Below are 14,938 nucleotides of genomic sequence, written 5' to 3' on the forward strand. Positions count from 1 at the left end.
GTGGTACAGTGGTTACACGTTGGGCTGCGCTCTGTAAGGTCGACAGTTCGAAACCACTAGCAGCTATGAGGGAGAAAGGCAGGGTGTTCTACTCACATCGACAGTCAGCGTGTGGGAAACGCAGGCGGTTCCACCCTGTCCTCCGGGCTCACCAGGAGTGGGCACTGACATGAAGGCAGTGAGTTTGGTGTTTTGGTTTGGTGCCGGTGAAGCCAACATGCAGCTGGTGTTAGCTGGTTGTTGAAAGAACACAAGCAGAAAGCGGTCCTGTGGGACTGAGCTTTGTGTTAAGTGGGAGAATGGTGGGAACATTTTTTAACTACTTTATATTAGTTTAAAACCCACTGCCATTGGGTTGGTCCTGATTCCTAGTGACCCTGCATAGCGTTCCCAAGACTGTCTGTCTCCATGGGGGCAGACATCCTCGTCATTCTCCCGATGAGCGACTGGTCGGTTTGAACCACTGACGGAGCCCACCACCCACACCTGACCCCTAACGCCCCCAGAGCTCCTTTCTATCAGCTTCTCACTGCCGCGATTCCCTCTGATGCATAGTGGTCCTATAGGACAGCACAGGCTAGAACAGCCCTTGGCAGTGAGGTGTTTGTGTGTGTGTGGTTTCTAGTTGCTGTTTTTGTTTTTCAGAGAAGCTGGTGAGTCGAACTACTGATCTAGTGGTGAGCAGCCCAATACATAACCCACTGCACCGGTGGAGCTCCTTTCTGTTAGTTACGAACGTGCAGCTGCCTAAGGACTGGCTCCCACTGATCTCTCTACAGGCTGAGTAGCGCGAGGAGCAGGCAGCTTTGGAAGATGCTGGCACGGCCACCCTTTCCCTCCCCTGGAGTCTTGTTCACTGCTGCTGTAAGCAAGGGGCCCTCACGGAGAAGACATTTCCATAGTAAAAGGTGTGAGGGTGCATTGAAACAGAAGAAGAGTCCCCACAAGGATGCACGGGATTTTAAATTATGTCCCAGGCACGATTCCAAGCACCTGTCAATGCCAATGTATCTAATCCTCAAAAGGGGACTCTCGGGTCGATATTGGGAAAGTGTTCAGTCTGTGGATTAATACACTGAGGCCCATAGAGGTAAGCTACCTGAAGTCTCAGAGCCAACCAGTCATCCAATGGGACTTGAACTCAGGCAAGTCCCTGATCTCTTCACGAGGCTCCACGTAGGGCATCCATTTCATCATCTGACTTTGCTCAGATTTCAAATGCAAATGGTGTGAGCTTAGCCGACACTGCATTTCTTGGGAAGCGTCCAGGCCGGCGTGTTTTATGTGGCTTTCAGGAGGTGTGGCGGAGTGCTGTGAAGATCCTCACAGCCTGTGAGTGAGCCTTCACTACACAACCCAGTCTTGCTATTAGACGCGGGAGACACAGCCCTCTGCCATCCGAGTATCTGTCAGAAATCAGTTCCTGCAAGATATACTTCTGTCTTAAATCTAACTCCAACAAGATCAAGGTGAGAGCCCAAGATGAGACGGTTATTTAGAAGTGGCTCAGGAATCAGCCGCACTAGGAATGAAATGTAGTTGAGCTTTCTGACAAACAACAGAGACTGGGTTCTGAAAAATAAAATGGAAATGCTGGGAAATGCTAAGCCACACGCTCACCACGCTCCCCATCCTCCACGAAACCGGTGGTGACATGGACACAGCTTCAGACAGAACCTGGGCTGGGGGCTGGGAGGCAATGTGGGGGGTGTTTCTACAAACATCCGCTGTTTCACCTGTTCTGTTGAAGATTGGCGTGTTGTTGTTGTTGTTGTTGTTGTTGTTGCTGCTGATGCTGGGTTGGTTCCAACCTGTGGCGGCCCCAGTAAGCAGAGGAGAATGGCTCCGTGGGACGGTTAAGACCAGGACCTCCCTGTAGCAGAGCCCCCCGTCTTGTCTTCCAAGGCGCCCTTGGTTGGGTTCTGACCACCAACATTTAGGTCAATAGCCAAGCATAAGGCCCTGTGTGCTCCCAGGGACCTTGAAGCGATGGCCTTTGGGACAGTTACCTGAAGGCCATTGACGTGTTCTTTTTTAAATTTTTTTTTATTTTACTACTTTTTTAAAATTAATTTATTTATTTTTTAATCAATTTATTGGGGCTCATACAATTCATCACAATACATAGATCAATTGTATAAAACACATCTATACATTTGTTGCCCTCATTATTCCCAAAATTCGCTTGCCTCTTGGGTTCCCGGAATCAGCTCATTTTCCTTTTTTCCCCCCCTCCCCTTCCCTTCCTCCTCCCCTCTCCCCCATGCACCCTTAATAATTCATAAATTATTATTGTATCTTATTACACTGTCCGGCGTCTCCCTTCACCCACCCACCTGCTGCCCGTCCCCCAGAGAGTAGGTTATACATAACTCCCTGTGATCCATTCCCCCTTTCTTCATCCCCTTTCCCTCCTGGTATTGCCACTGTCACCCCTGGTCCTGAGAGGTTCATCTGTCCTAGATTCCCTGCGTTTCTGATTCCCATCTGTCCCGCTGTGCTTCATCTGGTCTAACCAGGTCTGCAAGGCAAAATTGGGGTCCTGGTAGTTGCGGGGAGGAAGCGTTTAAGAACCAGAGGAAGGTTGTGGGTTTCATTATTGCTATACTGAACCCTAAGTGACTCATCTCCCCACTACCCCTCTGGAAGGTATGTCCAATTGTCTAGAGATGGGCATTGGGTCTCCATCACGCGCCACCCTCATTGATGAGGATATGATTCCCCCTCCCCACCTCTGGTGTTTAAAGCCTGGTCGGTATCCACCCTCACCACCGTCAAGTCAATGCCAACCCACAGTGACACTACAGGACGGGGCAGAACGGCCCCTTTGCATGTCCAAGCGTGTGACCGCACTGGGAAGCAGAAAGCCCCGTCTTTCCCCTAAGAAGTGGCAGTGGATTCAACCTGCTGACCTTGCGGTTCACAGCACATTGCAGAGCCTCTACACCACCAGCACCCAGACCTCGATATATCTCAAGAAGCATGGCCCAATTTCCCTGGGCAGGAGAGAGTGCCCGCTTGTAAAATGTCATTAAGATTACCACTTCACTAATGGGGCTAATAAGATGCCAAGGGCAGCAAATTGGTGAAATATAATTACACATGCATATTTAAAATAGCTACAACCCATCATGAAATATTAACCGAAAGCCTGGCAGGACTGCTCCTGTTTAGCCTGTAGGTTTTATGCAAACAGAAAGTGAAGAATTCTGTAGCCTGTGTAGATGTCACACTCCTTGTAGCCAGTGTTTTCGAGACATGGACGGCTGTGGGGTGGGTGGGAGTGGAGGTTGTCCTGGTTACACAGACAGGCCAGATGGTTTCTTTTTCTCCATGGACCAGGGAGGAGACCTAGTGGAGCAGGAGCTATAGTTAAAGGCCCTGCAGTTAACCAAATCTGTTGGTTTGAAGTCACCCAGAAGGTCCTTGGGAGAAAGGCCTGGCTAACTGTTCCCCTGAGGATGACAGTCAATAAACCGATGCACCAGCATCGCCCTGTAAAACACCAGGCCACCACCATGGGGCCCCAGCTGGCCTCGGCAAGTCAACCCTACCTGCAGGCACCAAGCACCACAAGGAGCAGCCCTGGCAGTGCTGTGGGTGAAGCAGGGGCTCCAGACCCCACCGCCATCGAGTCCCTTCTACCTCCTGCAACCCTGATGCACAGGCTAGAACTGCCCCTGTGGGTTTCTGAGACGCACTCTTTTTTTTTAATGATCATTTTATTGGGGGTTCATTCAACTCTTATCACAATCCATACATACATCCATCGTGCCAAGCACATTTGTACATTTGTTGCCATCATTATTCTCAAACCTTTTGCTTTCTACTTGAGCCCTTGGTATCAGCTCATTTTTACCCTCCCTCCGTGCCCCCACCCACCCACATGAACCATTGATAATTTATAAATTATTATTATTTTGTCATATCTTACACTGTCTTACGTCTCCCTTCACCCACTTTTCTGTTGTCCATCCCCGAGGGAGGAGGTTATATGTAGATCCTTGTAATTGGTTCCCCCTTTCCACCCCACCTTCCACTACCTTTATGGGACTAGAAAACCTCTTCTTTCTCCCAGGTGCTAGGCTGCTGACCACAAATTTGGAAATTCAAATCCACTAGCTCCTTGGCAGAAGAAAGATGAGGCTGTGTGCTCCCAGAGAAACTTGCAGTTTGGGGAACCCTGTGGAGGGTAAATGTGGATCGGAGTTGACTCCACTGGAGGTGGGTTTAGCTGAACCTGCTACTTTTTCTCAATTGGTTCATCTCTGTTGTTGGGTTTTTCCCTCTTTCTCATTTCTCTTCTTTTAATTCAGGAGACCTAGTGGCACCGTGGGTTAAGTGCTGGTAGGGCTGCTGGCGACAAGGTCAGCAGTTCAAATCCACAAGCTGCTCTGGAGGAGAAAAACGAGTCTGTCTGCTCCCATAAAACGACAGTCTCAGAAACCCTGCAGAGTGTTGCAGTGTGTGGAGAGCAGCTGCCTGGCAGTGGGTTTTCTGTTTTTGTATACATATATCACAGGAGAAAGAACGGGTTTTCTGTTTGTGTATATGTGCATATAACATGCAAGGAAGACCCCTCCTCATTTTGCACATACACATCTAACATCGAAGAAGGAAGAGGCTTTCTGTTTTGGTAGACAGACTGTGGCACGGGGGAAAGATTCACACTTCAGAAGCTCCATTGAGCAGGGTTATGAGTCAGAATGGAGTTGATGGCCGTGGGCATCTTTGTAAACATGTAACACGGAGGGATGAGGCTGCCTTTGTAAACATGTAACACGGAGGGATGAGGCCGCCTCCTCCCATGGCAATTCGCAGCCCCACCCTATCTACCCACTGCATTGTATGGTGTAATTGGGAACGACACATTCGATAGTCTAGTCTGCCCAATTGTAGGAAAAAATACAGAACTAAGCTGGAGACAACCAACCAGCTGGGTCAGCCATGACTCACGGCAGCACCTCCACGGCAGCACCTCCACGGCAGCACCTCCACGGCAGCACCTCCATGGCAGCACCTCGTGAAACAGAGTCGAGCTGGGTGCCGCAGGGTTGTCGAGAGCGGACTTTCCCGAAGTGGATTGCCAGGTTTTCTACCAAGATGCCTCTGGATGGGCTGGACACACACACACACACACACACACACACCCCTTTGAGGTCTCAACCTATAACCGTGGCTGTTATGGCTGTTTGCACACCTCGGGAACCCCTGTGTTGGCTGACTACTTCCTCTGAGTTGTAAGGCAGAGTGAAAACTAAATCCAGCAAATAATAAAGAGAACGTTGTTGTGGGGCATCAACAACTTTGAACAAGTCATCTGTTTCCACCCACGAATACTTCCTAAGTCCCCACCACACCCTGCACCGGCATCACCACGACCCTCAGGGAAATGGCACTCAAAAGTGACAAACTATTTGCCACCAGAAAGCCTAGATTCTAGGACGGAGAGAGAGAGTAAGCCAAGTTAGATTTGTAACAAGGCTGCTGGTGATGAATCCTACAAGGGAAAATAAAACGGAGTGAGGTGGAGAGAAGGGGAGGGGAGGGTCTTATTTCAGATGGTGCCGTTCGATACAGATGCCTTCTCTAGTAAGAGGGTGCTGGAGAACGACAGGAACCAATTAAGAGAGGGAGCCTGGTGTACCTCCATGGGAGACTGGAAGAATGCCAGGGGCAGAAATAATGCCAGGGACAGCCAAGCCTTTGCTTCCCTAAATTTCTGACCGGCTGATGACTTCTTTCCATGAATGCTTGCTGCATTTAATGCAGGATTTGATCTTGTGCCTTGATTGACTTTAGAATGCAGTGATTTTTCATAACATGGGTCTTTGGGAAGCAAAAATAGGGGAACACGGTGATCTCCATTCTTTCAGCCCTCTAGAAAGACCAGAGCCAAGGGGGCTGATTGACAAGTCCACCACCGCTGCTACACCTGTCTCCAAAGCCCTACTGTCCATTGTCAGCAGGCCACATTCCCCTTTTATTGTCTGTCGACTGAGGATAGATGGGAGCCGCCTTTATGGTTATATGACACATTCCCCCCAGTTCGGGAAGGTTGCATTTTCTCTTTGCCCTTCTAATTATGAACGGGAACCTGGGCACAGCATGACCAAGGACATCAAACAGCTGTGGGGGACCCTGCTCTGGTGCTTTCGATTCGACACAAAACAACATTTCTCTCCTTCCCAAATAAGAGCTCTTTAGGATTCCTATAGCACAATGAGATTCTGACCACTGTGAGTTCCTTATGTGCAAAACCCTATTTTCTAAGCATTTGAAATAGAGACCTGGAGTTGCATGATTTTCTGGGGCACGAAACACCTCAGAGAAAATTGCTTCCTAGTGATAGCTTCTGCAAAACTAGCAAGAGTCTCCAGTTTACTGGCGTCTCTTCAAACTGGGCGTATTAGAGATTGATACTTTTTCTTGTCATGTCATCCTGAGTCTTGCTCTCTTAGGACTCCCCATTTTCAATCTCATGCCTGCCGAAAAGAAGCACGTCATAACTTGTAACTCTCCTGAAGACAGAGGGCCGGAGTGATCCTACCATCAAGCATGGTCTTGGTGATGCGCCCCCTCTTGCTTTGGATAACAAGAACGGATGGAGAGTGGAAGGGTGGAAATATGGACAGCCCTGGACTCAACCTTGACCCAATACTGACCTTGAAATGAGGCCAGCTCTGAGTGAGGGCAACATTGGTAAGAGAAGGTGGGAGCTGCAGTCACACATCCAGAAGATCGCTGGGTGTTCCCTGCCTAAAAGAACAAGTTGTTCACGTTGTTCAGAGGGGCTCGATCTTTTTTCAGTTCAATGTCTCCTGACACTACCATGTTCTTTGAACACCATTTGTAGAATGGGACAGATGGAACCACCAGCTGTCTGCTAGTCTATCGCACCACACAATAGTGGTATGCGGGATCCTGCGATGTGAAAAGCCATGTCAACAGTATTTCAAACACCAGCAGGGTCGCCCATGGTGGACAGGTTTCAGAAGAGCTTCCAGCCCAGGAGGAATGACCTTACAATCTGCTTCCCAGAATCAGCCCATGAAAATGCTCCGGACCACAAGAGAAAACACAGAATGAGCGGGCACTGGAAGATGAGCCGCCCAACTGGAAGTCATTCAAAATGCACAGTGGTTGCCCCAATAGTCTCAAAGACACCACGGATCATGAAGACGGTGCAGGACCAGGTAGGGTTCCCTCTGTGGGTCATCACGCATCCGAGATGACTCAACACTACCTAACAACACCACTGAGGTAAATCATGGAATCTTCGTGGATGATGTTTCTTCCGATTGAGTTTACAGGGCACTTTTTTCTGGGACATTCACATAAAGGCAACACGGGGATGGAAATAGGTAGTCGGAAGTGATGCTTAGATGCAAATGCAGTACGATGATGGCAACACCACGCGCAAATCCACCTCCTGCGTGCTTTCCCTGGAGGCAGTCCTACAAGAGAGCCAACACTTGAGTGTCCTGCCGCCCAGCCACCTCAGCGCAGCACAGAGGATGGAGAGGCCATCAGGATCCTGGTCAATGGGCTACTTTCTCTCCTTCAGCAACAGACACCCAGAGCAAGCATCCTCAGCCAAGCCCATCCAATTAACCTGCTCTGAACAGCCACCTGGACGGACCAGTCTCTCATCATTTTGAGTGCATGTTTTATGTCTTCTCTGACACAAAGGAGTGCTGTTAATAAAAAGGTGACAATTTGCCACTTGCAGGTAAGCGAAAAGTAGAAAATTACTCCACCTGGTAGAATAGGCTTTTTGAAAATAATATTGGGATAGCTGCCTTTGAAGGAGGGAACAATTTGGTGGGTCTGAGTCCCAGATAATAAAAGGTCTGCGGTGCCATCAGAAGGTTGTCAAAGAGCAGTACATACCATGAACATCTCCGTGTCAGGGGGATAACGAGGGGAGATTGCCACTTTTCCCTTTCTCATACGCCATCTGTCACCCAAAGACAGAAGATTATGATCGTCATTATTTCTATAGCCTTCTTCATTATCCACATGCTTTATCGATGGTGATTAGTTAGCACTTTTACGATCCCTGCCAGAAAGGTCGGGGTGATTAACCTGAAGGCAGAGGTGAAGTGGCTCGTCTCTCTCTCCCGGAGCCCAGTGCGCACGTGATCTGAGTTCTCGCTCTGCGACGGGTGCTGCCCAGGCTGGTGTGAGCAGCTGTGAGGACCGCACTGTTGTGGGTGGATGTGCAAGACTGTGCACCTGCACTGGGAAAGAGAGAGAGCCCATTGCTGGGAGGCATCTACCCGATGAGAAGAAGTGTGCTTGGGCAAACTCTTCATTGGCCATCGAAGAACCACGTTTACCTTTGTGCAGTCGCTCTTCTCACCCAGAAGTGCTTGTGGATGTCCCATGCTGAGGTTGGTGGGCTGCAGGCCCAGGGATACCCAGGGCAAACACAGGACCCAAAGTTTGCATTCCACTGGGGAGAGAAGTACACATGAGCCCAGTTGTGTAGGCCAGAGGCCATGGGCACTGCTGTTGTCTGTCTGTCTGAATTTGCACAATCACGACAGGGGCCACACTCAGAGAGAACTTCCCACCCTCCCATTTTGGAAGGAGCGGCTCAGCTCATTGGCTGACTGGCCTGAGGACAGAGGTTCCTTGTGGTTTTGTGGTGACTGTGGGCATGAGGCTGTGTCCGAGGGCTCATGGGTTGGTAGTTTCCCAGGATGAAGGTCCACCTCCAGAGAAGAGAAGCTGGTGTGACACAAATTGACTTCTGCCTCTCGCACAACCCTCCGTCAAACTTCAAAGGCAACTAACAACCACAGACTTTGCGGTACAATCCATGTCTTTTGTCACTTTACACACTTCCAAGCTTAACAGAGAGTCAGCATGCAGTAGGCCCACTGCCCCCATGCAGGGACAGGATCAGCGAATAAGCAATGTGTGTTAGACCAGGTTGACTAGAGAAACAAATCCATTGACACTCGTGTGTGTGTAAGAGAGAGCTTTATTTCAAGCAGTTACTATACAGTGAATCCTCGTTTATCGCGGTTAATCGGTTCTAGACCCTAACCGTGATAAATGAAATTCCGTGAAGTAGGATTCCTTATTTGTAAATCAAATATTTTCGTAGGTAGAGCATAGAGGACATGAAAAAACACCCTTTAGTCACCATTACACTCGTATTACCCAATTTATTAAACGAAAAAGGGAAAATACAGTTAAACATTTTGGACGTTACAATTATCATTTATTATTTATTATATTATTTATGGCATCTAGTTTACAGTATTACATATTTCACATACAGTATTATTATACATAGTTCTTACAAATACTGTAATCAATAGCCTATGAAATGACTTAAGGGATGTACTCTACAGGTGGGTCGCCGTCTTTTTCTTCTGAAGGAGCGGGTGTAGGCAGTGGGTGCTGTTACGCAAAAACCGCGATAGAGTGAAGCCGCGGAAGTCGAAGCGCGAAGTGGCGAGGGTTCACTGTATATCAAGCAAGCATCCCAGCCCAGTCCAGATCAAGTCTAAAAGTCTGATATTAGTCCATAAAATTCCTCTTCAGACTCACACAGCACATGGAATGACACAGAATGCAGGAAGATCACAGGCCAGCCAGTGGGTGCTAAGTCTTGTCGATCTGATGGCAGTGGATGCGTCCTCAGGGTTCTGGCTGCCATCAGCGTGGCTCAAAGTGGCTCACTGACAGGAAGGTGAAGCAGAGAGAGAGGGAGGCCAGCCTCCAGAGAGCCATTTACCTGTCACCCTCCAATCAAGCTGTGACCTGATTGACAGGTTAAGCCCTGCCCACATGTTTCCTCTGGGAGCCATGTTGGCACAAAAACACCTAACTACCACACACAAGAAGGTAATTAAAGAGACAGAGGTGATGTTTGACACCTGGGAAAGGATGGGTGAGGCTCCTTCCTGGCGGATCACGGCCAGCTCCCACCGCACTGTCCCTCTGTTCCCACCCTTGCTGGGGCAGTTCCTGGCTAACGGATATGCTGACAACAGTAGGCTGGAAATATTGTGGTTGCGATTGACCCCTGGTTTCTTCTTCAGATCTGGACTGAGAAGCAGAATGACTTGGATAGCACACATCGGAGAGTAGAGCAAGTCCCCAGTTGCACCCATTTGCATTCCCCCAGAACACAGCCCAAGAGTATGGAGCTTAGCAGCGACTCCAAGCGGCCCAGAGGCAAATAGCCAAATTTACTCCAAGGTGTCCTGTCCTGCAGCCAGTCTCTCCCCAAATCCATCCCACCACAAAGGAGCAATGGGATGCCCTTTTCCCTCCAGCATCATCAGGACTGACTTAATTAAGCATCATCACCCATCAACTAGACCCAAGTAGAGGGCCAGCAAAAAGGAGGAGGACGCTGGCCAAGGTGGATTGACACCGAGGCTCCAACAATGGACTCAAACAGAAGGACAATTGTGAGGCTGCCACAAGGTCGGGAGTATTTCTTTCGGCCGAGGAAGGGCGGGGAGGGAGTCAGACCCAACTTGAAGGCAACTAACAACCACAACAGGTGGATGAGGATTCAGACAGAAGGACCAGAAGGAGCAAAATCAAAACAGCCCTGTGTGGAAACAGTCAATGATTTTAAAAAGAGTGCAGGACTAATGAACATGAATCTGACTTGCTGAGCTAGAGCCTACCTAGCTTCTTCAGTTTTGAAGTCCTGCAGTTAACAAGGGCCCACAAAAGAACCCCATTGATTCCCCCCCCCCATGCCCCAGGTTCTGAAATGCAAACCTGCCTCCTTGCACACACGTGCCTCATGTTCTCAACCCATTGGTCTGCCGCTCATTTTCCGGAAGAGCTCTGTTTCCCACACGGCCCCAGGTCCCCGGTAATCATCAAGAAAGGAGGATAATCAGGAATCCCTCCGGGGACCTGATGGCTCAGCGGTAAATCACTGGGCAGCTAACTGAAAAGTCAGAGGTTAGGATACACCATCCACTCCAGGAGAGAACTCTGTGGTGGTCTGCTTCAGGGAAGATGAGAAACCCTATGGGTGTTTCTACTCTGCCCCATAGGGTCCCTGTGGGTCAAAACGGACGACTTGACTCAATGCTGGTGGTTTGGTTTGATTATAATCCAATCCTTTCCAGAAGATAGAGGCATGAACTTTACCTGCTTTCTTCGTTTATCTGGGATCCTTTTTAAATGTGTGTGCAGAGGGTGCTGGCACAGAGGGGTGCCTTCCAATCATTGTGATGACCCGCCCACTGTAGTTCAGGGAATTTTACACGGCAGTCCACACCAGGAAGGATTCACAGAACAACATTGACCCTTACGATGTAAGACCGACCCGGATAGTTCATCTTCCCATCTATTCCATTCCACATTCCATCTTCTTTCTTCCTTTTGAAACCATGGTCAAGCTTCTGTGAGCTGCCTTTACAAAGCTCTGCAAGACACAGCTTCAGTCCAAACCATTGGTGAAGGTGCGCTTTGTGATCTGTCCCCGTGCGGGAGCGCTCCGAGGAGCAAACGTGGGCTCTCCTTCGCCCACCCAGCCCATCTGTGTCTTTTGTAGGTAAATCCTGGGAGGGAGGGGAGGGAGAAATAGGATTCCTAAGGTCCTCTGACCCCTTGTCCTTCGGGTCATTCCTAACAAGAAGCCCTCAGCTCAGAGATTTAGTGTTCCGCTGCTAACCCAGCGTTTGGAACCACCTCCTGTAGAGAATGACGAGGGCAGTCCCATCTGCAAGAACTTGACAGCCTTGGGCATCCAAGGGGGATGTTCTACTCTGCCCTAAAGCATCTCTATGAGCTAGAATCAAAGTCTCTCTGATCAAATAATGTAGACACACACACACACACTCAGGGAATGAAGAGGTAGAACTCTTGACAAAGATACAGACCCATGCAAGAACAGGGTTCCTTTGCTCACCTGCCCACCATGCAGCCAGTACTGAATGACTGACTGCATCTCACGTGTTCCTGTCACGAGGGGAAGGAGGTATCAAACCACAGCCAGGACCCTCTGGATCTCCTCCTTGACCCTGACCTTGCTTGAAGATCTCCTGGAGAGAAAGACAGACCCATGATGCTCTGCCTTCATATCCAAGGCCTCCGTTCAAGACTTCAGAGGGCGATGGATTTCGCCTCTCTCCAGGTGTGAGCTAGGAACCTCTGGGCCACTTGATAGGTCACAAGCCCCCACGCTCTGGGGGTCATTCAGTCTGATAACAGAAGACTGGCAGCAAAGGCCATGCCTCACCCTCACACCACTCACCCCTTGGCCTCCATCACCTTCATGACCCATAACTGATGCAAGCAAGGATGCCTGGTGACCCCCGACCACACCTTCTGGACCCCACGGACACAGCCGAATGCCTCACAGTCACTCCGTGCACATCCCCTGAGAAAGGGCACTGCGAGTCCCTTCCTGTCGTTTGTCCACCTCCGTGGGGTGAGGTGGAAGCAGCCTGAGTGTGGAGCCGCTTGGAGCATCAAGAAGAGCCTAAGTCAGGACGGCAGCTCATCCCTCAGAAAAGCTTCCCCAAAGGAGCATGGGAGCAGGGACATCGAATGCAGATGAGCAGACATCCCTAGTCTCACACACACACACACACACACACACACACACACACACACACACACTGAAGAAGTCATCGTTGGCCTTTAGATACCACAGTCTAACTTCTGGGTGGATTCTGCACTTTTTACAAAAAGAAGAAGAATCCACCAGAGGAAGACTAAGGAGCCCGGGAGGAAACGTGCCCTTGCCTCCCCACGAAAATTTCAACCTAAACAACATCTGAACAGTTGCTGGTTGTGAGGGGTTAGTGCATTTGGCCTTTTGTTAGGGGAATCCAGTTGTGGAACAATCCAGCTAATTGCGTGCTGAGAAAGAAGAGGACTTTCTGAAAAGGCTCCTAGCTTTTACATGCTTCCTTGCCGCCACCTGGTGTGCGTTCCAGTACTGCAAGGGAGCGGCCCAGGAGGCAATCCGCCCTTGGACAGACAGCACCCCTGAGCTGCAAACCGATGGGGGAGCATCTCCCGGGGCTGCAGACACTGGTAACTTGGAGTCACAACCTTCCTAGCATGCAAACAGGGGGTGGTATAGCTTTCGGGTCCTACTATGGTTTTGTCTCTCTTCTGAGGCCCAAACAAGTGCGTTGGGGAGACCCTGTGGATGCCTCAGAGAGGGGTCAGGGCCACCTGGACACCCTCTCCTCTCTCAGCAATGGGCGCGGGGAGGTTGGCTTCTTCTAGCTTCATTCAGGATCCAGCCACCAGTGCATCTGACACTTGAAGGCCTCGTACAGGCACCTCTGTGTGATGGTTTCTGCCGCGCTGATGGGGGTGCCACTGCACTTCCTGTTGGCAGGTGCCGTTGAGTCAGCTCTGAGTCGAGGACCCGACACCAAACACCGCCCCGTCCTGCCCCACGACCTTCACAACCCCTGCTACGCTTGCAGCCACTGGGCCCGTCCATCTCGTGAAAGGTCATCCTCTTCTGTGCCGCGCCTCTGCTTCACCACGCAAGGCGTCCTTCTCGAGGGACCGGCCCCTCCTGACACAAAGTACACGCGGTGAAGTCTCGCCATCTTTGCTTCTAAGCAGCCCCCTGATGTGTTCGTTTGCCCCCTGGCGGTCCGTGGGAATTCCAGCCCTCCTCACCAGCACCCTGCTTCTCGGGCATCAATTCTCCATGCTCTTCCTGTTCGCTGCTTGTCCAGCTTTCCCAGGGACAGGAGGCCACTGGAGCGATGGCAGGGCACCTTTGCTACTTAACACTGTCGGAGGAGCATTTTGCCACAGAGTTGCCCAAGGCAGCGTGTCACCACTCTCTTGACTGCAGGACTGTGGGTCCAGGTGACATGAACCCCTTGACTCCATCCATTTCCTCCCCATCACTCTTTGTTGGTCCCCTGATGTTGCTCTCTCTAGAGATGTCATCCAAATCAAGGGGTACTCCTCAGACAATGGCACAAGGGGCAGGAATCAGGACAGTTCTGCAATTGATGGCACTCCACCAACTTGGTGATATCCTGGCAGCGCTATGCCCCATAGACAAACCAGGGCCACGACCCACGACCCGGAAGAATTCTGTATCTGTTCCTGCTCCATGCACTGTTACAGTCCTGGATCTCTGTGTCCTGGGCTACGTGTGCCCAGAGTGCACAGCCTGTGTGTGTACCCATGTGATAGCATGTATGTGCATGTCCAAAGGCTGTGTCCTCTCCCCATCAGCCCCACAGTGCTGAGCTGTTCGCTCTACTTAACCCACCCCTTATGTGTGTAATTCCACATATCTGTGTCCTCCTCTTATCAACCCCACAGCAGTGTGCGTGTGTGTGACCACATGTTAGGCATGTTGGTGGTGGGGGTACCCCTGTGTCTGTACCCTAATCCCATACTCCCACAGCAGCTCTCCTGTGTGTCAGCCTGTCGGGTGGGTGTGTACATCTACCTGTCACGTGTGTGCACATCTCTGCAGGGGTCTGCGTCCTCCTCCCCTCAGCAGTGCAGAGCTGATGGCTCTGTTCAACCCCTCGTCCACGTGCCCATCTGGGGGATAGCTGACATTTTGCTGGGCTGTAAAACTGGCAAGTCCAGAGACAAGTGACATGGTTGCTGGAAACACTGGACATGAGAGGACACACTTTCTGTCTCGTTCCCTCTGGATGCCCACCTACCAGAGATGGGCCACAGGTGACAAATGAGCAGACCCGGGCAGATGCCCGGGTGGGAATAAGAGAACAATACTGTGCGCGGGAAGAGTCTCTGAAGCAGAGTCCGAGGTGAACACTGACATTTCTTTGGTAACCTGTGAGCAGATGCTCACCGGCGTGTTCTTCCCAACTCCTAGTGGTCCAATCGGACAGAGTGCCGCTGCGCTGCAAGGGGCTCAGGACTGTGGCTCCTACAGGAGCAGACAGCCACAGATTTCTCCCACGCCACCTTGTTAGCCCTC

The sequence above is a fragment of the Echinops telfairi genome, unplaced genomic scaffold (assembly GCF_000313985.2).
Source record: "Echinops telfairi isolate 266 unplaced genomic scaffold, ASM31398v2 ScPeMD7_23;HRSCAF=83, whole genome shotgun sequence".
Lineage (NCBI taxonomy): Eukaryota > Metazoa > Chordata > Mammalia > Afrosoricida > Tenrecidae > Echinops > Echinops telfairi.